The sequence below is a fragment of the Melanerpes formicivorus genome, unplaced genomic scaffold, assembly GCF_026170545.1.
Source record: "Melanerpes formicivorus ecotype bairdi unplaced genomic scaffold, bMelFor1.0.p_v2 SCAF_3, whole genome shotgun sequence".
Taxonomy (NCBI): Eukaryota; Metazoa; Chordata; class Aves; order Piciformes; family Picidae; genus Melanerpes; species Melanerpes formicivorus.
The window spans coordinates 16,398,550-16,424,074 of NW_027142355.1; the positions used below are offsets into that span (position 1 = coordinate 16,398,550).

At 37.1% G+C, this 25,525-nt stretch overlaps 1 long non-coding RNA gene across 2 annotated transcripts in view; it reads left to right on the forward strand.

The window, feature by feature from the left end:
* LOC137456398 (uncharacterized) overlaps positions 1–25,525 on the forward strand; it is a 47,692-nt gene that overhangs the window by 20,026 nt on the left and 2,141 nt on the right. The window contains exon 3 of one of the 2 annotated variants that reach the window (XR_010991025.1): positions 15,328–15,401. The exons of the other annotated variant lie outside the window; for it this stretch is intronic. This is a non-coding gene — a long non-coding RNA (uncharacterized lncRNA). The remainder of the gene's footprint in view (positions 1–15,327; positions 15,402–25,525) is intronic. 2 annotated transcript variants of the gene reach the window in all.

Genomic DNA, 25,525 nt, shown 5'->3' on the forward strand with positions numbered 1-25,525 from the left:
CCTTAGCTCCTGATCCATCTTGCTGAAGTCATTTAGAGGGGAATGAGCCCAGGATGGTAATACTTTCCCATTTGCACAATGTATTGCAAAGTGATTTATACTAGTCCAGTCAAAATGCAAGCACTTCTGTTGATATTGAGTTTAATTGGGCACAGTAATGACTAAAGGCTTTTAAAGGTCACTGCATCCAGATGTTCAGCTATTAGTCACCATCACCCAACAAACTTTCTACGGTAAATAAAGATAAAGAAACACTGCATCCTTCAACAAAATTAGTGTGTGAGACTTGCAAGATTATATTCTGTTTTCTGGTCAGCTATGTTCAGTTCCCCAGAATACAAAACCATGATACTTAAAATAAATACCACTGAAAATAAATTTTACCCTATAAGGAAGAACTATTCTTTTCTTTATTCAGGGAAGCAGACTTTACTTTCAGAGGTAATGCAATTACACATTGAAACTTGCAGTCTTTATAACAGCTCTGATATTTTGCCCATTGAGTAGTAAGAGTCTTTTTGCATACTACAATTTTTATAACCTCTTCCTTCGTTTAAAGCAACTCATAACAGCTACTTCAGTTCATTTTAGGAATTAACATTGAAAATTATCCTTTTTCTGAAGTTTCCCAAAAAATCATCCTGTTGGAATCAAGGTTATGTTCATTATTCTTGGTTTAATAACTAATTTCTATATTTTTAATTATTTTTTTTACATAAGTTGAATAAAGTTTCCATAAGTTTACATAAAGTTTACATAAGTTGAATAAAGTTCCATAAAGCAGGTTTTATAAACTGACTCACTTTGATAATATTTCAAACTGTTACACAGTATTTTCATATGTTAAGGTAAAATAATTTTTCTTTTTTTTACTACTCACTTCCTAAAGATGCACACAGAACTTCTAGATTTCTGCAACAACGTTTTGATACTTTTGTTTATCAAATTAAAACTTACAGGGTTTCTATTATGCATACCACGGGAAATTCTTACACTGAAGAAGAAAGCAATGCTATTGAATCTTCTTTCCAATCCATCTTTACCATGTTTCATTCAAAAGGCTGTGCTCCTATTTATCAGCACTCTGTTTTTCCAGTGAGATAAACAGCATTTTAAAAAAGATATATTGCCAGACTTTACAGTACAATTCATTTGCTGGAGTGATAAATCTAGAGCTAAACCAGAATACAGTCTCATTTAATCTGAGAGCATTGTCACAATTTATGTAATGGGCTGCTCTAAAGGTTAACAAGAAAACATCCTATCTCTTTTTCAAATGTCAGCCAAATATTTTATAGATTTCTTTCCATCCCTTCTTGTAACCCCTTTAGTTAAACAAGTACAGCTGTCTGAGAAATCAGATTTAAGGCCTTTCAATATTCCCTTGATCTGAGAACAGATGCCTCAGGAGCATTTCCAGGCTAAAGGTAAAGAGGACCAGTGCAGCATATTTTCTAAACACTTCTAGACACAGAATTGACAGGTAGGTAGGTAAGGATGCACTCTATGAAGAGACTTTTAAAATCCTGCTTACAGTGTTCAGAAGCAGATCCTGCTAAAATATGTTGGACCAGTGGTGTCTTCTCTTTTTTTTTCTTTTTCTTTTTCTTTTTTTTTTTTTTTTAAAGCATCTAGCAGAATTTTTGTTAGTTAAAAATACCATAAACAGTTAGTTTAACAGGATTACTCCAGTTTCACTTTGATATTGAATGGCAATAAGTGTACTTTACAAAAGAAATATTTGAGAATCTGGAGAGCTTACATTAAAAAATGACCTCTAGGCACACAGCAAGGGAAAAGTCTTTTCCATGCTCTGGTTATTTTACCTTTGCTAGATGTTAAAGGCAAATTTTCCAAAATGTGCTCTGGATGTGATGATTGGAGGTTCTCTGTCTTCTGCTCCTCTGCAAACGATACCCTTCAGCCAGAGACAACTTCACCAACCTATCTGAAAACAACCAGCCACCAAAATATGGGAGCACAAATTTTCTTGTGCATGATTCCCATAAAGGTATCTGTACTCTAAGCAGGCTGCTTGGCTCAGGCAATGAATCACTTGAGTAGGAAATAACTTCTCTAACTCTGCAGCTGCTCATGTTGATGCACCAAGTGAAATTAAAAAACTGTAATGTGAGCACTGCTGACACCACCTTATCCTACAGACAAAGCAGTTAAAAGTGTTAAACTATAGTGCTGCCATTGGCATCTGCAAAAATAAATGGAGCCTAGTTTACTAGACATTGTCATCAGTTTCTCATTTGTGCTGTAAAATTAGCAACTCCAACATTGTTGGGAACAAGGGGGAGAAAAACACTGTAGTTTAAAGTTTTCTGAGATTTAAAAATGTTTGTGTTGGGGTTTGTTTTTTATTTTTTTTCAAACACTTGGTCTTTTACTACATTAGCTTAAGCATTGTGAAACATCCCATCCACCCTTGTAATTAAGCTACTGTTTATTTGTTTTTATGGAGTTTAAATTAAAACCATGATTTTTCCTACCTAAAGGGAAGCCAGGGTTGAGCAAACATCAAGAAAATCATAAAAGAGAAACTTCTGTATGATGTTGCTTGTTTTTTTCCTATAAAACATAAAGGGTGAAATCCTAGCCTATTGAAGTCATTGGGAGATTTGTAATTGACTTTGAAGGGCCAAGATTTCACCCTTAAGAAACAAGGCTAAATTTTCCAAAAGCAGACTGATTTGGAGCTGCTTGTATGTGCCTAGTTGATGCTTTGACTGTGCTGAGCTTTAATGCTCTAGAACTCAGTTGCTGATGCTCAGCACTTCTAAAATAGGCTCACTTGTCTTAATTTGGATACTTAAATCATCAGGAATTAAAATCTGCTTTTGGAAATTTTTAGCCTACTTCTGTAAAAAGGGTTTTAAAATAAATAAAAATTTACTGTGCATATCAAAAACTTTGTTATTGCTATTAAAATAAACTGTATGGAATAAAAAGCAGAAGTGAAAACTGGCAAGAGATATGATCATCAAAATAGCAGGGTTTTAGTGTTGCCCTGGTTTTTGTAACCCTACTTCACTGGACATTTTGAAAAAGGGAAAAAGAACTGGTGCCATACTTCCATCAGACTCTATTAGGAGATAAGAAAACTCTGAAACTACAGAAAACAGAAGTGACATATTTACAGCACTTGCAAAGGAGAGGTAGACAAATTGGATTTGTTTAAAGGGCACATTTAAATTTAGATTGGCAGTTTCATGTGGCTTAAACAATTTCCTCATCACAAAACGTAGTTTTTCTTCCTGAACTCATGTGTTTACTATGCTGCTATAAATTGTTAGCAATAGAAACCTATAAGGAGAATCATATGCAACTTGGAATAAAAAATCCTTAGACAGGGCAAGCTGAATTTTCAAAAGTGTTACAGGAAAGGTACAAAATTATCTCTGCTTTGCTGTCTCCAGCAGGTGTTACAAAGTTTTCCTCATGCTCTCTCCTTTGTTGCAGCCCCAGGGCACAGCAGAGGAGAAAACAGGAGAACAGGGTCATCATACAACTGATTTCTTACTGAAGGATGGATCTGAATTAAAAAAGTCTCCATGCTGGTGGAGGCAGAAGAGGTTCAAAGCTATTCTAGCATGCCTTTCTTCCAGTGGAAGAAAAGAAAGAGTATTTGGGAAACCAGAAGTAGCCAAAGTGGCTCTTTGTAATACTGCATTTCATCAAATAGCTGCAAAGAAATTAGAAACACCAATGAAGATGTTGCACACTTAATCCAATATCCAACTCCTTTATTTTTGCAACATCCAAAAGAAGGCAAGGACCTTACATAGATTACAATAGGTGAGGCCGGGGTAGTTATCATAGACTGGTTTGAGTTGGAAAGAACATGAAAGATTATCTAGTTCCAAACCCCCCATGCCATGGGCAGGGTCATCTTCCACTAGACCTGGTTGCTCAAGTCCCTTTCCAGCCTGGCCTTGAACACCTCCAGGGAGGGAACATCCTCTGCTTCTGTGGGCAACCTGTTCCAGTGTCTCACAACCCTCACTGTAAAGAATTTCTTTCTGATATCCACTCTAAACCTGCCCTGCTCAAGCTTTAACCCATTCTCTCTTATCCTATCACTACAAGCCCTTGTAAAAAGTCCCTCCCCAGCTTTCTTGTAAGCCCCCTTAAGGTACCAGAAGACCACTACAAGGTTTCCCCATATATGCTGTATATCTATTCCACTTAATTTTACATATACACACACACACACATATATATATATATATATGTTATGGTAGGGCCAAACGAGCCCCAGCACAAACTCAGACAAACCTTGATGTGTTTAGACATGGTCCCCTTCTGCCCCTCTCCTTCCTGCAGAAATTGGGGTAACTCAGGAAGAGGAACAAAAGAGAGTCCCCAACATGTCTGGGTAAACAAGTCTGCTTCTGGGATAAGAGCACATGTACTGTCCATCACTCCCTGACCAGACCTATTTTTTTGCCTTTTATGGCCACAGCCTGGCAGAACCCTTTTTCATTCAGTGACTATTTGCTGGCTTCAGTTGCCCTATTGGCCCAATTGAATCTCAGGCAAGATTTATACACAGGCCAATTTCTAGTTGCCTTTGCCTTGCCTTGCTTGAATCTGCTTTGCCTTGTACCTGCCTTGCTTGAAGCTGCCTCAAGATGCCTCATCTCGAGTTGCCTCATCTTGAGTTGCCCAGTCCAGAGTCTGGGATAAAAGCTACAAGCTAGAGATGCCACAAGCCTTGGAGCCGGAGCCAAGCCTACTTCCCCTTGCAACTAGAATTTTGCTGTGCCTCAGTTTACCCAGGACAAAGCAAGTGCCCCCTGTGAGAAGCATCATAAATTGTCCACCGTCCTGCTGGAGCCAGACCAGCCCCAAGACTGCGTGGCCTTTCTTTCCGGCAACCTGCCATGCCTGGCGCACGAGAGCGCTCCAAAAAGCCTCAACAGCTAATACACAACAGCAGCACTCCCTGCTTGGGTGGAACCAGCTGTGAGCAATTAATTAATTGCCTCTTTGGCTTAACTGTACTTATTGAGTCTCTCCCCACACTGTGGTTGAGTGCCATTTTGCTCCTGTGGATACTCTCTGTCGCTGTTATTCCTACTGGTTTGCTTAAAATTGTTTAAAATTGTTATATTTGCCTAAATACTGTACATTCCCTTTGCAAATATATATATTCTAACTATACATCAAAAATATTTGATATGTTTTGGCAATTTTTTAAATATTAATAAAAAGTTATTGATATGTTTATTAATATCCATATTTGACATATCTTAAGTATTCAAATAATTCCATATATATATATATATACATACACACACACATATATACATACACACGCTCCTCTTAACACTTTAAATATAGATTACTAGATTCTACAGCCATAGAAAAGCAAAAATTAGTGTAGATAGTATTACCCTTGCTTCCTTCCCAATAATCTTCCCAACTCAGAAACAAACAAACAAACAACAACAAAAACACAAAAGAAAATTAAGAAACACACTTAAATTTGTCAGCACTTTAGCAAATAGAACTGCTGACATTGCCCACAGACCTTTACCCCAACATGTATTCTACATCCCAAAAGCAAAGAAGGTGTATTTCTGGTAAATAAAATGGGATTAAATGATGGCATGTGAGAGACAATATTTCTAATACGCAAACTATATGTGCTGGTGACAGCCTGACTCAATGGTGGATTCTTCTAATGTATTATCTAAGTAGACCAAAAGTTTTGTTCTGGGGAAAAAATAAAATATGTAAATACACCTTTCTTTTGTAAAACACAGGTAAGTAGTTTCAAAATCATGTCAGCTATGATATTTGCTGTTCAGATCTTCTTGGCTTAATGGAACATCCAATCATAACCTCTTGGGTGTTATTTCCTACCTCTTGGAGTTCCAAAATGGTTAGTGCAAATGACATCTTGATAGAATGAAAATTCATATACATACAATTTTTTCCCAGTTTTAAAAAATTTCCACATCTTGTGCCTTTCTAATGAGGGAAAAAAAGGTCAGCTCAAGCAATAGCTGAGGTTTAAAAGTTTCAACACGACATGGAAATAGTTGACACTGTACTGCAATGTACAGTCTTGCTCCAGATAAAACCAGATCCATGATTTGAAAATTGCCTGATGGGCACTCCTAGGACAGAGGTTCTCTTTATTAACTTGTTTAGAAATTTATTCTTTTTCCATTTCATTTTACACAATTTTATAGATATTCATGCAGAATAAAATGGAACTGGGAGATAATAAATGATTGTGTTTTCAGCAAACTTTGTAAGCAAAGGAACAAAATCATTAATGTTAAGTCTGTCTTTATTCATCACTAAGAGTTACATTTCCTTAATACATAAAATGTGAACATGATTACAATCAAAACCTATTCAATAATGTCCATTTTGCCCTTAGCTTACTACTATCTAACACCTATTGTGTACAGATGCAAGTTGAGAGAAGTGATTTTTCCTTTTTACTCTGATCTTGTAAGACCCCACCTTGAATACTGCATCCACTCCTGGTGTCCTTAGCATAAAGACATGGAGCTGTTTTAGTGAGTCCAGAGGAGGCCACAAAGATGATCTAAGGGCTGGAGCACTTCTTCCATGAGGAGAGGCTGAGGGAGCTGAGGTTTTTCAGCCTGGAGAAGACTTAGAGCTGCCTTCCAATACCTGAAGGGATCCTACAGGAAGGCTAGAGAGAGTCTTCCATAGGGGTGTCTAGCAATAGGACAAGGGGGTATGGTTTGAAGCTGAGGGAGAGTAAGTTTAGACTGCATGTTCAGAAGAAATTCTTTGTTAAGAGGGTGGTATGACTCTGGAACAGGTTGCCTAGGGAAATTGTGGATACTTGCTCCTTGGGGGTGTTCAAGGCCAGACTGGATGAGGCCTTGAGCAACTGAGTCTAGTTGAGAGGCATCCCTGCCCATGGCAGGGATTTTGAAGTAGATGATCTCTAAGGTCCCATCCAACCCAAGGCATTCTATGACTAAAACTCATATTCTTAAAAGTAAATTCTAACTTATTTCCCCCTGACAATATATATACTTTTTTTTTTTCTTTTGTTTGTCTTTTAATGTAATATTATTTTAGAGGAAAAACATTCCAAAAAGAGATAGCAATAATGAATACTGAAAAAATATTTTTTAATCTGTAATACAGAAAGATGTAGACCTTATGTATAATCTGAAAAATCTGTAAAGTCAACTCGAAGGAAGATAGAGCATGTACTTAAGAGAGTTTATTCTGTAGAATCATTAAAAATGTCTGCAGATGGAAATTAAACCAAACTAGACCTAACCACATTACACACATTGACATATTGGTGTCAAAAAGACCAAAATTTCTACAATAAATTGTCTGTATTTCTTGAAAACCATGATGAGAATGAAAGTAGAGCAAGAATAAAAAAATACACAAGTAACAAAATAATCTGCACAATCATCAGAAACTTTAAAGGCAAAAATGTTCTAAGAGAGGAATTTTAATGAATAAAAATATGAACTTGCAAGGCAATTGTCAAAGCATTTTGTTTCATTTTATTTAAATATATATGGTCTATATTTTACTTATACTTTACCTACATGATCTATATTTTACACATAAATTTGTAACACTACATTTTACTATAGCATTTTCAAAAGCGCAAGAGGAAAATGGGTAATAATGTTCAAATAACACTGACTTTTCCCTTGATTCCTTTGAAAATTCATATGAAAATATGCAGTCTGCTGCCCTCATTAGCCTGCTAATTAGACATGTTGAAGACAGACAGGAATGCTAAGTTGCACTTGTTTTCCAGAAAGGTATGAGAAGCTGACATATTTGTGACTACTTTTGCATTACCACATAGTGTTTTTCCAACTCAGTTATCACACTGATTTGCCAAACAAAAAAGGGTGTCAGCAGTTCTTGTCCCAGAAAGAGATGTGATGTTATGGTTATGTTTTTGAACAGCTTTATCATAAAATCCAAATGAGTGGACCAAATTATTTTCTCTATTATACTGTAGAATATTTAACCAAGGAAAAGAGTTAATTTGATAAAGTATTTGCAAGCATCTCAGCTTTACAAATTAATATATTCACATGTTAAATCTTAATGACAACCAGAATGATTTTGGGAGAGAATAGTATAGAAGCCTAGAATGTCTTGGGTTGGAAGGAACCTCAGAGATCATCTTCTCCAGCCTCCCTGCTAGAGGTGCCTCTCAACAAGACTCAGCTGCTCAAGGCCTCATCCAACCTGGTCTTGAACACCCCTGGGGAGGAGGCATCCAAAATCTCCCTGGACAACCTATTCCAGAGTTTCAACACCCTTGTACTGAGGAGCTTCTCCCTAAAATCCAGTCTAAGCCTACTCTCCCTCAGCTTAAAATAATTTCTCCTTGTCCTATTGCTAGGCACACTTAGGAAAAATCCCACTCCAGTCTTCCTGTAGGACCCATTCTAAGGCATTCCCAAATGGATAGATGAAGTGGCACTAAAATTTGCATCAACATTCTGCAAGAGTGGAGGAAATCACAATTAAGCTTTTTTCCATTGCTGAAGTTGAGTAAAGATGGAAAATTAATTGTTCTGGAGACAGACTGAGCAGAGTTTTACTGATACCTTATTCCTATATTTATAAATATGTGGATGGGCAGGTCATGCTGAGGCCATTCTTTATATCATTAACCACATTAAACATTGCATTATTAAAAGGTAAAATAAAGTAATTCATCATGTCAAGAGTCATTGAATGGGAATATTGCATTCTTTTCTTTGGTCTTTCTTTGCAGTTTTAGTTTAGTTTTAAATTCAAGTTATAGCGTCAGATAAACAACATTAACCCAACCAATTCATCAGTATAGTAAAACAAAATTTAAACCAAGAATTCTTACTATGGACATGGTCTGCAAATCTATGTCTGTTAAAAAATAAATTAAAAAAAAACCAAACCAGCAAAATCACAACCTAGGACTATATTCACAGTTAGAGTTACTTCAAAATAATGGTGCCTTGTACACTTAAGAGCATGACTTCACTAAATGTAAGAAAAGAGGCCTTCTTTTGTGCAGTGAGTTCAAAAAGAAGTCTACAAATAATTTTAATGAGTAGAGTTATTGGGCAGAAATTCTGAACAGAATAGGAATTTGTATTTGCTGTGAAAGCCAACTGTTCTGATGAAACATTATATTCTAAACTGTCAGTAAATTTCCAGTTTAGAATGTTATTCAACTCAAAAATTCATCTTAGGCAATATACTTGCCTAAAGACATCTCTATATCCTATGGTTTGATATAAAATTAGCCACAGTGGTGGGCTGCAATAGCTGAGACAATGCGGCCTGTGAGCGGTTTGTTCTTTCTTGGTAGGTGATGTTCTCCCAGTTTGGCATCAGTCTTCACTCTGCTAGAAAAGCCATGGTAGTGATCTGTGCAAAACTGAAGTTGTGTTTTAATTGTTCTGTTTATCTTTCTCTTTTCAGTGACTATGCCACTTCTTTGTTGTAAGAACAAAAAGACTAGCAGAAATCATAAAACCAGAAAGAGAACAAATAAAAAGGCACACATTACAAAAAAAAAACAAAACAAAAAAAAAACCAAAATCCAAACTGCCAGAGAAATGAAAGTAGTAGGATTCAATAGGATTCAGGGTGCCCTTTAATTTTCCCTAGGACACAGTATCTCCCAAATCATCTCTCTGAGGGACACAGCCGATGTCAGATGAGAATGTTCAGTCACTCTTTTTTTTTAATTTACTTTCTTTTTTTTTTTTTTTGAGAAACAACAATTAAAAAGGGTCAAACGTCTCATTTTTAAATTTGGAAAGTACTACAGAGCAGATCCAAACAAAGCAATAAAGAGATAGAACACATCATCAGTCCAAGCAGGGGCTTCATACAAAGAGAAATTGAAAAATGGACCAAAGGAAAAGGAGTGCCTCGGTGTTCTAATTTCCCTTGGTGGCATTTTTCTCTCATTTTTAATACAAACTGTGAGACTGAATGGTATTAGAAATGTTTTATAAATCAGATATTATAAAAATATTTGCTTAAAGAATATGAGAAGTTCCATCAAAACTTAGGTACCTCTTTGAATAATGTGGCTAACTCAAGGAAGTCAGGCCCCGAAGTCTCAAGGAATGCTGGGCTGAACTTCCATCATTGTGAGACAGAAGCCCACTTCAATATTATGTCTTACACAGAACTCAAAGCCAAACAGTACTGTTCCGGAAACAGCAAAAAATACAGAGTGAGTGACCAGGCCTGTTTTAAAAACGTTTTTACTCAATGTATTTGTGACAGAAAGTAGGCAGAGATTGTACAGCTGCCAGTAACAACACACCAAGAACAGAAACTGGCTTTGTGAGCACCAGTTTAATGCTATGTTAACTGCCTTGTTTTGCTTTTGTTAAGCTGCTACACACTAGATGCTGCAAACTTACTCTCACATAGTGACACCACTGAACTCCAAATACAAGACTCCATATGTTAACTACAAGTGCCCACTTGTATCACTTGGCCCTTATGCCATGTTCCACCTGTTCATATAAATTTTGGTTCTATTAAAAAAAAAAAAATCCTCCAACAACAATCTGAGTATGAAGTGAAACAAATGCTCCATGTACTCCTTTACTAATAATTTTCCTGTGCAGAACAATTAACAATTAGTACAGATGCTTGTTGAAGATTAAAATTGCTCACCTCTGGGTTCTTTTCTGTGTATCTCTCAAAATTAAAATTCCTGTTTCTGTGTCCTGGCATGGAGCACATAGAGCATCAGTATTTTTAAATGAGTTGCCATTAAAAGAAATCCTGTCAAGGATTTTAAAATCCAAAGGAACAAGTATTTGAAATCTGTTAGGCCTAGGAGAGCCCTTCCACATGACATTATTAAAAGTAACCAGGTTCAGAGACATGTTTAAAGTTAGATGAGGTCAAAACTACCTATTAGACCTTGACTTGTAAGATGAAACATCAGAAAAAAATCAAAAAGGTCAGTTTTCACTCTGCTCTTTTCACTCTTTTAAAGGATGATTGGAATAACTCAGGTTTCTCCTTCAGGGAAACTTGTTAATTTCTTCCTCAGTAGACATCTTTCTGGCCATTCAGTTCTATTTCTGGCTTTCTGTCAAAGACTAAAAGGGAAAGAAGGTTTCCTTTTCTGTGCATCAGTTTGCATCTTTTTCATTCTCTCATTTTTCCTTGCCTAGAGTGTTCTTTTCATTTTTAGTGTGTCTTTAAGAGCTTTACATCTGCCATGGTTTCTTTTCCATCTGCTCAACCAACTGCCTTATTCTTCCTTCCTCCTCATTCTGTTGTTTTTTCCTTTGTCCCACCCCTGAGTGACTATTCTTGGTTTTCCTCCTTATTATATTAATTCCTTTACTTTTCATTTACTTTCCAGAACAAACAAATTAAGGTGATTTTGCACAAGAAAACAGGGACATATTTCAGTGAATTGGAGAGGAACATACAATTCCCTGAAAACCATCCAGCAGACTGAAGGAAAAATCAAAGCCCGTACTTAAACCACATGGAGATTTGGATTATCTCTTTTTAACAAAGACAGAGCAACCAGAAAGGACAGAGGAATGCTTATAGCTTTCAACCACTGACCTGTTGGTGGCATTATTCTGTAAAAAGATCTTAGTTCAAGGTCTGTTTAAAAATGTGAAAATTGCTGTTCTCTAACTAATTTAGGAGTCTCATGCTTATCATTACTTGTAAATTTACAGCTGTTCCATCTATCAACAACTTGCTAATAGGCAGTTGTGCAACTCTCAGGAGTCTGCCATAAGAAATAAGAGGAGTAGGTAGCTGCTACAGCTGGAATCCCATTCCACCTCAGGATCTTCTTAACAACATTCTCAGATGTGTAAGCAATCCATTAGCAACCCGAGGGAATTACTACAAACATAAAAAGCTGCCATCATGGAATGAGACAAGCCTTTCACATTGTGATGAGAAACTGCTGAAACAGAATCCCTGCACACCAAATCAGTAGTTCACAGGTCAGGAGAAGAAAAATTGCAAACAAATATCAAAGAAAATGATGAAAAGCCACTGAAGTTTGATGAAGATCTGCTCTCCTCTATAAGAACTCTTATAGGATCTGTCTTATCTATCTTGTCTTCTAAATCTTAGAGTTCATATGTCTTCTTAATTGTTACTTTTACTTCATTCAATCCAGCACACAAGGCATGGTAGCTTCCCTCTGACTCTTTTTCTGGCTTGGCTGAAAGCCTGATCTTCCTGTTGTCCTGCATTTAGTCATTTCCCTTCTTCTTGGTAGCCAGTTTCTCTCAGGCCCTCATGATTGTTCTTCACTGCTCATTTCTTTATCTGCTCTGTCAGCAACCTTACTGGCAGCTCTGTTTCCTCATTATCAGCCATTACATCAGGACTCCCTCTTTTCCATGTTTATTTCCTTATTTGTTTTGTATGCCATGCCTAGAGAAAATACTTAGAATTTATACTTCTATGCTTCAGAGCTTTTAGAGTTAAAATCTCACTCATTGTATCCTGATTTAGCACAGCTTTTCTGTTAAGTCCAGTATGATCAAAGCAAGTTGTCTACATGCTTCATAGAACCACAGAATGGTTTGGGTTGGAAAGGACCATAAAGACCTTCTAATTCCGAGTCCTGCCATGGGCAAGGACATCTTTCACTAGATCAGGTTGTTCAAAGCTCCATCCAACCTGACCTTGAACATTCCCAGGTATGGTGCAGTCACAATTTTTAAGTATAACTTATTCCAGTGCCTTGCTACCCTCCTGCTAAGGAACCTCTTCCTTAGATCTTATTTAAGTATCTGTCCTCTTTCAACATAAAGGCTTTCAGTTTACTTCTCTTAATAATCACAGCTAACCATGTTCTTGTATTGTTTGATCGCTACATAGCTGTAGCTTAAAATAACTGAAGACCTTTTTCCAAATACACCATGATCCATGCTGGAGCAAATTCAACCCTTTCTTTCTCCACAGTACTCTGACCCATTCTCCTCCTATCACTAAAAGCATTTGAATGCAGATCTTCTAGGTTAAATAAGCCTCCCAAACTTTCTTCAACATCTACTTACCAGTCTATACATCACACAGTTGTTGACATTGCCAGCCTGTCTTTCAAAGTATATGTTCTTTGTTGATTTCATATCAGTCTTTATATGTGTTCACCACTGTTCACTGTCCCCATCCTTGTTCCTAGAGTTCATAGATATATGTTGGGCAAATCAGACTACCTGCTTTCACCCAAAACACTGGTAAAATTCTCATCTACATAGAAAATGAAAATATAAATACATAAAAAGAATGCAACATGTGAAGGGAAAATAAAAAAAAAAAAGAAAAAAAGAGGAAAATCCAGGATTATTTTAATCAGTTCTTCTGATGGGTGGTTTTATGATCTCATTGTCATGCTTTTCCTTTCGCCGTGTGAGTTTCTGACATGTGACACATTAGTGTATATGACATATTCTTTGTATAAGTTTTTGTGAGAATCTTAGCAAATTCCTGGCCACACAACACATAATGTAGTCAGGTTTTGTGGATTTAACAAGAAAATACTTTTGTTCCCCCTAAAGTCTCAAGTGAAATTTGAGAACTAAGTGGTAGAATCACTGGCTGAGGATGGACCTCTGTTGTGTAGTGGGGATTATTTCACAGATCCATATTAAACCATCATAAATTTTTATGCACAATCCCTATAGGAAGAAGAGGGGGGGAAGGGAAAAAGAGAGGAAAAAAAAAAGAAATACACCCCCACCCCCACCCCCCCTCACCCCCCAGTCTCTTTTTAAAAGACATAGACACAGTCAGATCATATCACTTGATCTTGTCTGGTTGTTATTCTGGATGTCTGCTATACCCAAGACTGCACTTTCACTTCCTAAACATTCTTCTAGGGACAGAATGCTGTTGATGACTCAACATTACCTTCAGAAACTACATCTATTGTTCTCTGAAGACTTCAGTTCCTGTTCTCCTTCTTTAAGTTAGCTATTTGCAAGACAGAGACCTGGGGGCATTTCTTCTGGAGAAGAGAAGGCTGAAAGAGAGTCTTATCAGTGTCTATAAATATCTGAGGGATGGATGTCAAGAAGAAGGTGCCAGGCTCTTTCTGGTGGTGCCCCTGATGGGACAAGTAACAACAGGTACAAGCTAGAGCACAGGAGGTTCCACCTCAACATGAGGAAACACTTCCTTATGGTGAGGGTGACAGAGCACTGGAACAGGCTACTCAGAGAGGTTGTGGAGTCTCCTTCTCTGACAACTTTCAAAACCTGCCTAGATGCATTCCTGAGTAGCATGCCCTAGGTTATCCTGCTTTGACAGGGGGCTCAGAGTTGATCTTTTAAGGTCCCTTCTAACCCTTAACATTCTGTGATTCTGTGACTGTGTTTAACTGATCATCTTACTATCAATGTTAGCAAGTACTGCCTTTTAGGCATGAAGAGTAAACACCTCCATAAAGTTCTAGTGTCTAGACTGTTTAAAGTTCCATTGTTGTACATGAATTCATTTGTTTTGTGCTCTTTTATTTATGGAGTGCAGAGGCTGTTTTACCATTCAGTAAGAATACAAGGTGTTTGTCTCTTCCTGGGGGGTGTCCTAGGCCACATTGGATGAGACCTTGAGAAGCTGAGTCTAGTTGAGAGGCATCCCTGCCCATGGCAGGGAGTTTGGAGTAGATGATCTCTGAGGTCCCTTCCAACATAAGCTATTCTATGATTCTGTGAATGTGTTAAGAAATTTAGGTATAACTAATTTGACTAAATGTTGATTACCTCTAAACTGGCTTTCAAGTCCTGTGTTGCAGTCAGTTGAATGAAGCAGTTGTGTCAGAGTCATTATTCATTTTGGCATAAGTTGGGTATTTAAAGAAGACCAGAGAAATGTGCCCATCATCCTGTATTTAGACATACAGCATGGATCACGTATTTCAAATGTTGATAGCCACACTATACACAAAGAATATCTGTTGATTAAAATCTTAACCCTTCTATTGCATTGTGGCCAAAGTTATATAAATACCTGACACTTCTTCCAAGATCTTATTTTCTGAATAAAGATCTTTTAAAAAAACCACAACCAACCTACCAAACAAACAAACAAAATCCCCAAAAAAACAACATATGACTGATCAAGCAAAAGAAAGTCAACTATGGTTTAGCTTCTCTTTGTCCAAAACTCACTTAGTAATTATGAGAGAAAATGTAACCAAACTGTGCAGGAATGTCCAAATGCCACTAACAAGTAGCCACAGGACAACCCTGCTGAATCAGAGGACTGAGATAGAGATAGATGTTCCTATTTTTCCCTTTCTTTCACAAAAATTGTCATTCTGCTTTACAGCCTAGTATCATTACCGACTGGGATCACAGAAATACATGCTATCCAGGAGGACTTTTCTTTCTTCTCTCCCATCTGTAAGTAATTGCCAAAAATGAATTCCCAATAGTAATTTAAGGATGAATCATTAAATGATTCTGTCATTTGCTGTTGAGTTCTAGTCTATATGTTTGCCCAAAACCCAGGTTAGCTATGAGTCAGGGTGGGTGGAAAAATAAATAATTTGTAGAAGACAATAGAACACATTCCTGTGGTAGGTCTTAGTGGAATTATGTCCAATCTTCTTAGAAAGCCAGTATAGAGTGAAGTATAAGGCAGATTTTCTCTATCAATGATCATGGAAAGTTCACCTATTGTAGGCTCCAAAAGCTGACAACAACCATTAAAAAAAAAAAAAAAATCTAAAGGTAATTTGCCACTGCACATAACTAAATCTCTTATCTTTTAATCCCCAAAATACCTACATAATCTGATTTTCCTTCCATCTCTACATTCACCTTGACATCACATATACTGGTGATTTAATGTAGACTTAGTTTGAGTTGAAAATGCAGTAAATCATGGTCCTGCTCTGAAATTGCTCAATAAAGCATGTCTGTACCACAGACATAGGGGATTTTTAAAAGAATTTGAAAGGCACTTCTTTTCTGCTGTGTTTTATTTTATTCAGTTTACCAGAGTAGTGGAGTTAATGATGTCTTCCTGAAATATGGAACAGATAGAGATAGACTGCTCATGTCATGCCAGCTGGCCAAAAAAATAAATAAGAGATTCAGTTGTGAAAGTAAGCAGCCTAATTTACCTCCTGTGGTTATAGGAAAACACTGATCAGTATCTGTCTACAGGAATCACAGAGTGTGGTTGGAAGGGACCTCAAAAGATCGTCTAGTTCCACCTCACCATGTCATGTGTGGATGAAACCTGCCACGTGTGTCTCTTGGCTGATTTTGGGGTGCATATTTCATATTAATAGTATCATACTCATCTTGAAGAGGGATGCAAATACATAGGGAATCAGCCTCCTGGGGCAGCCTTGCCTTCTGGAGCAACAAAAGAATACTGTTATAAGGTCTGAAATATACTAATCTGACCTACAAATAAATAAGGCTAGATGACAAGATGGCATTTCCCAGTCTTAAGTAACAAGATTTGATGAAAGCAGTGGCTCAGTTGGTAGCGCATAAGACACTTAATGGGAAGATTGTGAGTTCAAGCCTGCAGTGGGCAGTAGTGTCCTCCCTATTCTAGTCATGAGGTCTGTGGTGACAGGTTGGACTCGATCTTTGAGGTCCCTTCAAACCTTAGGAATACTGAATATTGTCATAAATCAACTGTACTGGGCTGCATTTGCTACTGGTGATAGTGACTAGAGCAGACAAAACAAATATCCCAAGGTTTGAGAACATTCTTAAATTCAAAATACTTGTCATCACAGACAGATTCTTCAAGTTATAAATGGCATCTGAAGAATTAAAATTGCCTCCATGATTTTTCAAATATAGATATTTCAAACTTAAGCTTGAGTTTTTCACTTTCAACCATTTTCACAGTCATTATTATTTCGTTACCTGGAATGTCATTTATACATAGAAAACTTGCTTCCTTAAGGTCTTCCTAGAAGCTAAACCCCTGCAAATAACTAAGAAAAATGTAACTTTATTTCCTAAAGTTTCTTTTTCAAATAAAAAATTCTGGAGGGATGTTTGAGAATACAGAACCAAAAGAGAATAAATTCTCATTTAACTGATAATAGCAGTAGCTGCTAGAAGTTGTACTTTCAAGGTATGTTTTATAGAATGATGCAAACTGAAACCTGCAGATTTAAATCCTGGCCAGAAACCTTATGGGATAATATTAACTACTTAGAGAAATCAAATAGCTGCAGCTGCAGTTTACTTTCTGAAAAATATTGAAACATATCAAAGCCTACTCTACTCTACCTCTTTATGCCCCAGCTTTCACGTGACCACTGATTTTAAAATGTCACTTTCTACAGTAACTGGCAATTCCCCACCAGTGCCCATCAGAACTGTATTTGGTCCTAAAAAAGACACTCATGATAAAAAGATAACTAAGCTTAGCTAGTTTGAATTTCATAGCATCATACAATGGCTTAAGTTAGAAGGAACCTTAGAGATCCTCTATTCTAACCTCCCCGCCATGGTCATGGAAACCTCTCAACTAGGCTCAGCTGCTCAAGGCCTCATCCAGCTTGGCCTTGGACAACCCCAGGGAGGAGGCATCCACACTCTTCCTGAGCAACCCATTCCAGAGTCCTACCACCCTCTTAATGAGGAATTTCTTCCAAACATTCATTCCAAACCTACTTACTCTCCCTCAGCTTCAAGTTATACCCCCTTGTCATATTGCTAGACACTCCTATGGAAGTCTCTCTCTAGCCTTCCTGTAGGATCCCTTCAGATATTGGCAGGCAGCTCTAAGGTTCCCCCAGGACATTCTTTTCTCCAGGCTGAACAGCCTCAGTTCCCTCAGCCTGTCCTCATAGCAGAGGTGCTCCAGCCCTTGGATCATCTTTATGGCCCTCCTCTGGACTCACTAAAACAGCTCCATGTCCTTATGCTGAGGACACCAGCAGTGGATGCAGTATTCAAGGTGGGGTCTCACAAGAGCAGAGTGAAAGGACAGAATCTCTTCTCTTGACCTGGCTCACATTATAACTATTGTGCAGCTTTTCAATTCATGATTTCATACCATTGTGTAGCATGAAGAAAAGCAAGCAAATTGCACTCCATTAGGCTGAGTTATCATACAGATTAAAGCAGTAAGGAAATTCACCGGAAACACTTTTTGTGTGTGCTTGTATCATTGACGTCAATTCAGGAGTTCTGTGTATCTCAAGAACAGATGTCAGTTTTCAAATGTTTTGTATTATAAATAAATTGGCTTTTGACCTGAGTAATGAGAATGTTGTACTTTGGCTGTAAATACAATTCTTATGGTTAAACAACAGTAAACTTCCAGTTCTGAGATATGTTGACTTACAGAAACATAACTAAAAGAAAGAAAAAAGAAAGAAAATAAATGAAAAATGAAAGAAGAAAGACATATAAAAGTTATTATGGGGATACACAGTACAAAATACACATTGCTGAGAATTAGAGAAAAGAGGTTTGAATAATTAATTTTAATCAATGTAGTAAGATATGAATAAAGATATGATGAGAAATAATTAACGAAATCTTAGTGATTTCTCAGTTTACTTTATATTTATTAGTCTTTGGAATCTGATCAGTAAAATATAAAATAAAATCTACTAAACTCCAAAACTTCAAACTCAAAATTAAGTGATCCAGTCTATAAATATTGTTCTGAGACAAAACTCCATCTTTGTGTTGAGAGCTGAGGCAAACATTACTCTGCTGTCACTTATTCAGGATAGCTCTTTTTCACAGATTTGAAAGTATTTATTTGTCATAGAAAGTTGCAGTTAGCACAGCAGAAGGAACTGGGATTAGTTCAGTCAGAGACTCAGGACAAAGTCCAGTGCAGCCTGCCCTAGGTGCTCCTGCTTTGTCAGGGGACTTGCACTTGATGATCTTTGGAGGTCCCTTCCAACCCCTAACATTCTGTGATTCTGTGTGAAATATGTACATCCAATGTTCTAGATTTCCAAGGCAAAATCTGGATTTAAGTGAACAGCAAAGTCCCAAACTGATATAAACCAATCCACCATTTATTCAGTGCCCAAATGTGAGTGGGTTTAAAATTGACCTAACTTCAGACCTGCCATCTCAAAACCGAGTGATAATTAAAAAGTAGTGCCACAAAATGATTTTTTAAGTTGTGACACTAACACCTCACTACCAACTTGCAGTCTTCCAAAAATTGACCCATTTATTATGGGTTTATTTTTGTTGTGCAACCTTCTAGGGTAGAATATCTGCTCTTGGTTTTGATGATGCTGATGACAAAATTGTCTCCTTAGTTAATTTTCCTTGTATTCATCATACCACTGAATATTTTTGTGGATGGAAACAAAGCACAGTGAGTGAATTTGCACCCTCCTGCTGAGGTATTGCTTTTCCACAGTAGGGTTGGTTTTTGCAAAACATTTGTCCTGGAAGATGATGAATATGTTGGCTTTGGGTGCTTTGATGTCCTGTCTTTTGCTGTCTGCAATGACTTCACAAGGGACTATCAGAAAATGGACTAAATATCTGTTGAGAAAAGAAGACAATCTTAAAGCCATTACCTATTTAGAGGAAACATTCTAATTAGTAGAGCTATTACAAAGATTTCACTAAAAAAATAATTTATTTGAATATATAAAATTAAAATAATTAAAAACAAATAAATCAATCAAAAAATATTAACCAAAAAGATATATCCATGGACCAATTCCTATCATACCCTATCCTAGTCTATTCCCTGTGTGTGTTTCACTTCCTATTACAAATCCATTGTAAAAAAGACTGAAAATCTGAAAACAGATAAATCACAATATAAAAATTACTTCAAGAATAGGGAAAACTTTGTGTACCTGCCTAAAATATAAAGTTGATTTTTTTCAGTTAAATAAGAACTCTCTCTTTAGACCAATAATGCATTTTAAAAATTAGGTTTGGATGTTTGGTTTTTCTTCTTCAAAAATGTTGTTTAAGACCAGTTCTCAAATATCTTTCCATTACAGATTTAAGCCAAGGCTTCAGTGGTGGCTATTCAGAAAAGTGAAAGTTGGCTCAGAAAAATCTGCATTGGAGCAGGATTTGAGATATTTCTGTTTCTTTCTTGCCCTGGAGAAAATTAACTTCTCTTAATTCAATTTAAAAGCTTCAATTCCAATTCTGGAAGGAAAGTAAAGAAGCAGAGATTCCTAATCCAAGTAGTTACTGATAGGGGTGATAGCTTGGGAATTCCAACAGTCCTACATAATACTACGAATTGCTAAGAGCATCTAATTTTTGAGACTGGATATCTCAGTTCAAATTCTAAATTCAAAGTCACCACAATTAATTCTGGAGGAGGTGAAAATACTTAGGTGCTTGAGGGCCCAGATTAATACCAAAATATCCAGAACACCTTATATTCCACCTTTATTATGTTCAATGCCAGAGCCACTCATTGGCAGGTCAACACTTGAAGGAGGCACAGAGATTTCACTTACCCTGTCCCCTGCACAGGCAACAAGCATTTTAAAGTCCATTGCAAATTCAGGCCCTATAAGAGAAGCAACCTTACTACAAAACTGTTTGTCAAAAGTATTAATGAAATGCTGTGTAGGGTTTTGCTGCCTGAAAAATTTAGCTTGGCAAATGTTGGGTGTCTCTGTATCATGCTTCACCACACAGTGTGAACTTCCCTACACCCTCTATCTGCTTTATGCATGAGTACCCCCCTCTTATGGACCAGAATGATTTATAAACTATGAAGTGTTTGTCGGTAGCTCAATTAGTGGTACACTGTAACTGAACTGATAGAAAATGAGAGAGAATTCAGTGTTCTTTTGTTTGGAAATTTTTGGTTGATTTTTGAAACTCTACAGCCTAATCTTTACAGTCTCTTATTAAAATTACTAGGAAAGCTTAAGGTGAAAAAAACATTAGAGATCTAAGCTTGGAGTGCCATCTGGACCTACTTCAGGAAAAACATTATCTTATTTATGTAGGGAAAAAAAAAATAATGACAATGCATAATATATATTAACCCTTGGAAAATCTCTTTGTTGAGTATATGGAACTGACATTGATTAAAACAGAAATCCCATATGTGTTTTCATCCTGTCCTAAATTATTCAAGTCCTGGCAAGACAGTACTTCATGCACATCCAAAAATAAATAAATCTTTGACAGACCAATCACTTTTCCAATGCTGTATTTTGAAGAAGGAAAAGAGAAATTGTATGTCCATCTACAAAAATTAGGAAAATTAATTTATTGTTGGTTGGTTGGGACATTTGTTCTTTTTTCAAAAACAGAAGGATTTTCCTTGTTTTCATAAATTCCAAGCCTTTTTAAAAGTAGGAACCACAGAGGGCTATACTATTTACTGTTTTAACTTTCCTGCCTGGACTACTGTTACAGAATTCAATAATTCACATTTTTAAGCACCCACTCACTTCCACTGAAAAAGGTTAAAGATGCTTAACAGGCAGACATTATGCAGTCCTAAAGCTATTCACCATAAAGCTGGACTAAAGGTTACACTTCTTTGTGTAACATGCACAAGTGCTGACCTATACTTCCCCAGTAGCTGTCCTCTCACTTTCACTTGTACAATGTATGTCTTGGGTTTTTCTCATTACTTCAACTCTGTGTCATTCTCAACACTTCATTTCTTCAAGGTGTTTTAAATTATATTAATGAGCCAATAGTATAACATGACAAATTCCTAGTAATCACTGTAACATTTCATAGCTCCAGATAGGATTTGGATTCCACTTGTGTTAAGAAAATAATCATCTGCCTGGACAACCCTCAGTCTAATAGATAGACCAGGGCGAGAGTAGAACTACAACTGTATGAGTGTGTACCATCTCAGGTAGTAGACAAAAGTAGGCATTGGTATGATGAATATCATCTCATCCTAAAAGGACACATCTAAACATAAGGTAGGAAGTGTTTAAATGCATTGTTTTGATCCATCACACACAGAAAACCAAGTGTTGAGCTCAACAGCAGACATCTAAGACACAAGAAGTCAGGCAATATGGACCACATCTGGTACTTTTATATTATGAGACCACTCATATTTTATTTTTGCTTTTCTATAAAAGGGGGAAAAAAAAAGTGTTCTCATTTTAAAGATGAGAAATTGCAGAGGCAAAGAAAACAACCCAAGGAAAAAAAAAAAAAACAAGGATAGTATTCTAACTTCTTTGTAGACATCAAACTACTTGAATGAGATCCAGAACTCTGAGCAATGGAATGGCGGCACCTCAGAAAAGAGTCAAAGCATCTACATGGCATTGGGGCCTTTTCCAGAAATTAGACATCTCTTCTCCTTTCTTGTGTAAAATTAGCAAGGACCACTGTGCTTGAAATATCTTGAGGGCTAGATAGGTTCCCACTGCCTCAGTTCTCCATACAAGGCTCAAACTCTCCTATTTTCTTGCACTTTGCTTGGAAAGTGTTAAATTTGTAATGGTGTAGCTCTTCATTCATGCCCCCAGTATTTTGCAGGCATTCAGAGATCTCTTGCACAAAATCTCCACAGCAGTAAAATATCTGCCCTTTAACAACAGGTCCTTTCAAAGAAAAATAAATCCATACAAAGTGCACATCATCTCCATTCACCTTCACATTCCCTGTCTCCACAGTTCCCTGATAACAACACAGTCTTGTTCTGCCTCGTGAAGCTACTGCATTTTTGCTATTTTCAATCACTTTTGTTTGTTTGTTTGTTAGGTAAAGGTGATGTCTTTAGGCCATAGTCTATTGAGGACATGACATCTAATTAAAGCTTTTAATTACACAAGTTATGGAATTGCAGAATACCCTGTTATGACTGATTTCACAGAGCAGAAGTATTATCACCAGTAAGATCTTCATCTTCTGTTGTTTAATATAAGCAGCAGTTTGTAATAGAAATTGATAGCAGGAGAAAAAGAAGTAAAATCTCCAAATACTTCACTCTCTTGATGTGCCAAATTGTTCTGACATAGCTTCCGTCAAGTTGCTGGTGAGAAGGCTCTGCAAAATATCACAGAGAACTCCTAATCTGGATAGTTTGACACTGAGTAGTGCTTGACTTCAGGGATGCTCATATTAATACAGGATAATAATTCAACTTCAGGAAAGGGGATGGAAATTGGTATTATGAGAGTGATCAAGCCTCCTGGACATGAATTATTCTGATCCTGAGGGATCCTTGATCTTGTTCCCTTCCATGGATAGCTCTCCTTCCTGTTCTCTTGCTTTACTATAGGATTCTCACAGTTTTGGTGTTCCAAAGAAAGGTTATCACCAAGAAACTGATCACTGGCATTGGTACATAAATATTCTTCAAAGTTAATATTTTTCTCATGTATTTAGAGGAGCAGAGAATCACCCTGCAAAAGGTGATAATGACTTTTCTTTTTTCTTCCTCTTTTGTTTTGGTTTTGTGTTTATTTTAGAAAAGAAACCCTCAACTTTATGCAATACATTATTTGAAAAGCATGAATCTCCCAAGGCAACAATATTCTCAGTGCTTTATACAACTTTCTTTTACAGTCGTGCAAGTCCTCTACTCCGACCAGCTTTGGACTGTGTATACAACTATGGAATATGGGCCTCTGAGTGAAAAAAACAAAAAACAGCTGTAGGCAACTTTCAGCCATGTGCAGTCCTAACGACCAAATTTTCAGGATTCTGAAAGTTTTCATTTTCTTAACTTTTAATGAAGTCATTAATTTAAAGAATTAACATGAAAAAGAATTTTTTTTCCAAGGGGTATTCAATTTTGGAAGAGTCTCTAGAGCAAATGTCTTTCTTAAAAATGTAATTAAAAATTCAATAGAGACTTGCATGGCTCCTGGCAGAGAAATTGGCTTGAGAGCTAAGCTCTATTCATGGCTCAAATCAAACCTCAGCCTTTCTAACTTTCAGAAAACTTTGGCTAAGTTTTTATTATGTGCCTCAGTTTTGCCAAAGATGTAGATAGCTACATACATTTAAAGAAAGATATTTTTCCAAGGCAACAGAAACCCAAAGCCCTGTATCATGGTTAAAAATCACAAATTTTACCTTGCTGTATTTCTTCTGTTTACAGGATAAATAATTAACATTAGCAGCGGCTGTAACTGGACTGTGTATATCTCAGCACTGCTTTATTGAATCTGCATTTAAAAAGCCTACAGTCAAAATGTATTTATAATATATATATACTAATGCAATCAAGTTATCCTTTTAGTTTTCTTTTTTGCCATCAGAAATCTACATACATAGGGAAACCAATGGCCTAACACTAAAGCAGTTGAGTTGGGTTTGGGGTTTTGTTTTTGTTTTTTTCTCCAGAGATTATAAGACATTTCAATGCCTTTTATAACCTGGTAATCTAAATGGAAAACACAAAAGGCTACTAAGTGGTTTCTTCAAATCAAATTATTGTAAGAGTACTAACTCCTGATACTGCTAACCGTGGACTTCAACAGAACTGTATTTAGACCAAAAAGGGTACTCTTCCTGTTAAATAGGATCATTGCCAGGTAATCTGAGGTGATTCTTCTGCTTTGCTGTTGTGAGATCCCACCTCAAATACTGCATCCATTTCTGGTGTACCCATCATAAGAAGGGCACAGAGGGTTTGAGTCATAGAAAGGCTTAGGTTGGAAGGGACCTTAAAGATCATGTACTCCAAAATCCCCACCATGGGCAGGGATGTCTCTCAATTAGACTTGGATGCTCAAGGCCTCATCCAATCCAGCCTTGAACACCCTCAGGGAGAAGACATCCATAACCTTGCTGGGCAACCTGTTCCAGAGTCTCACCATCCTCATACTGAAGAGCTTCTTTTAAGATCCATTCTAAACCTGCTCTGCCTCGGCTTCAAATCATTCCCCCTTGTCCTATTGCTAGACACCCTTAGGAAAACTCCCTCTTCAGCCTTCCTGTAGGGAAGGCAGCCCTAAGGTCACCCCAGAGTCTTTATTTCTCTATGCTGAACAACCCCAACTCCCTCAGCCTATCCTCACAGCAGAGGTGCTCCAGCCTGTGGATCATCTTTGGGCCCTTTTCTGTGGACTCATTCAACAGTTGAAACAAACCTCTCTATCTGCTCAAGCTCCTGTAGGCAGAATATGACACATTTGTACAGCTCCTGCCTGCAAGTGGGATAGTTATTCCATCTCTGCACTGTGTGAATGAGTGTGAATGCTGCTCATCCATGTTATCTACCCCTGTGCTTCCCAGGGTGAACTGCTTTGACTGAAACACGGAGGCTGGGTGGCTTCTAATCAGGATTCTTAGCAAATGAAAACAGCACTCACACCTCTAGAATCATAATGCATGTATCAATTTGTAGGTTAAGTATGTGGCTTTATCCATTTATATTAAAGAAAGTATTTAATATAATCTTACATACACAGCTCTCAAACTCAGGCTGCAGTTTGCTTGAAGCCGACAGCCCATCAGTATGGTTATATACAACACTCTGGACACATACAAGTATTTATTCCTTCCATACACATCTGAAGTGACTGAACTTAACCTTTTTTGTTCATAAATACCTGGGGGATGTCAATAGACTTAGTTCATGCCACAAT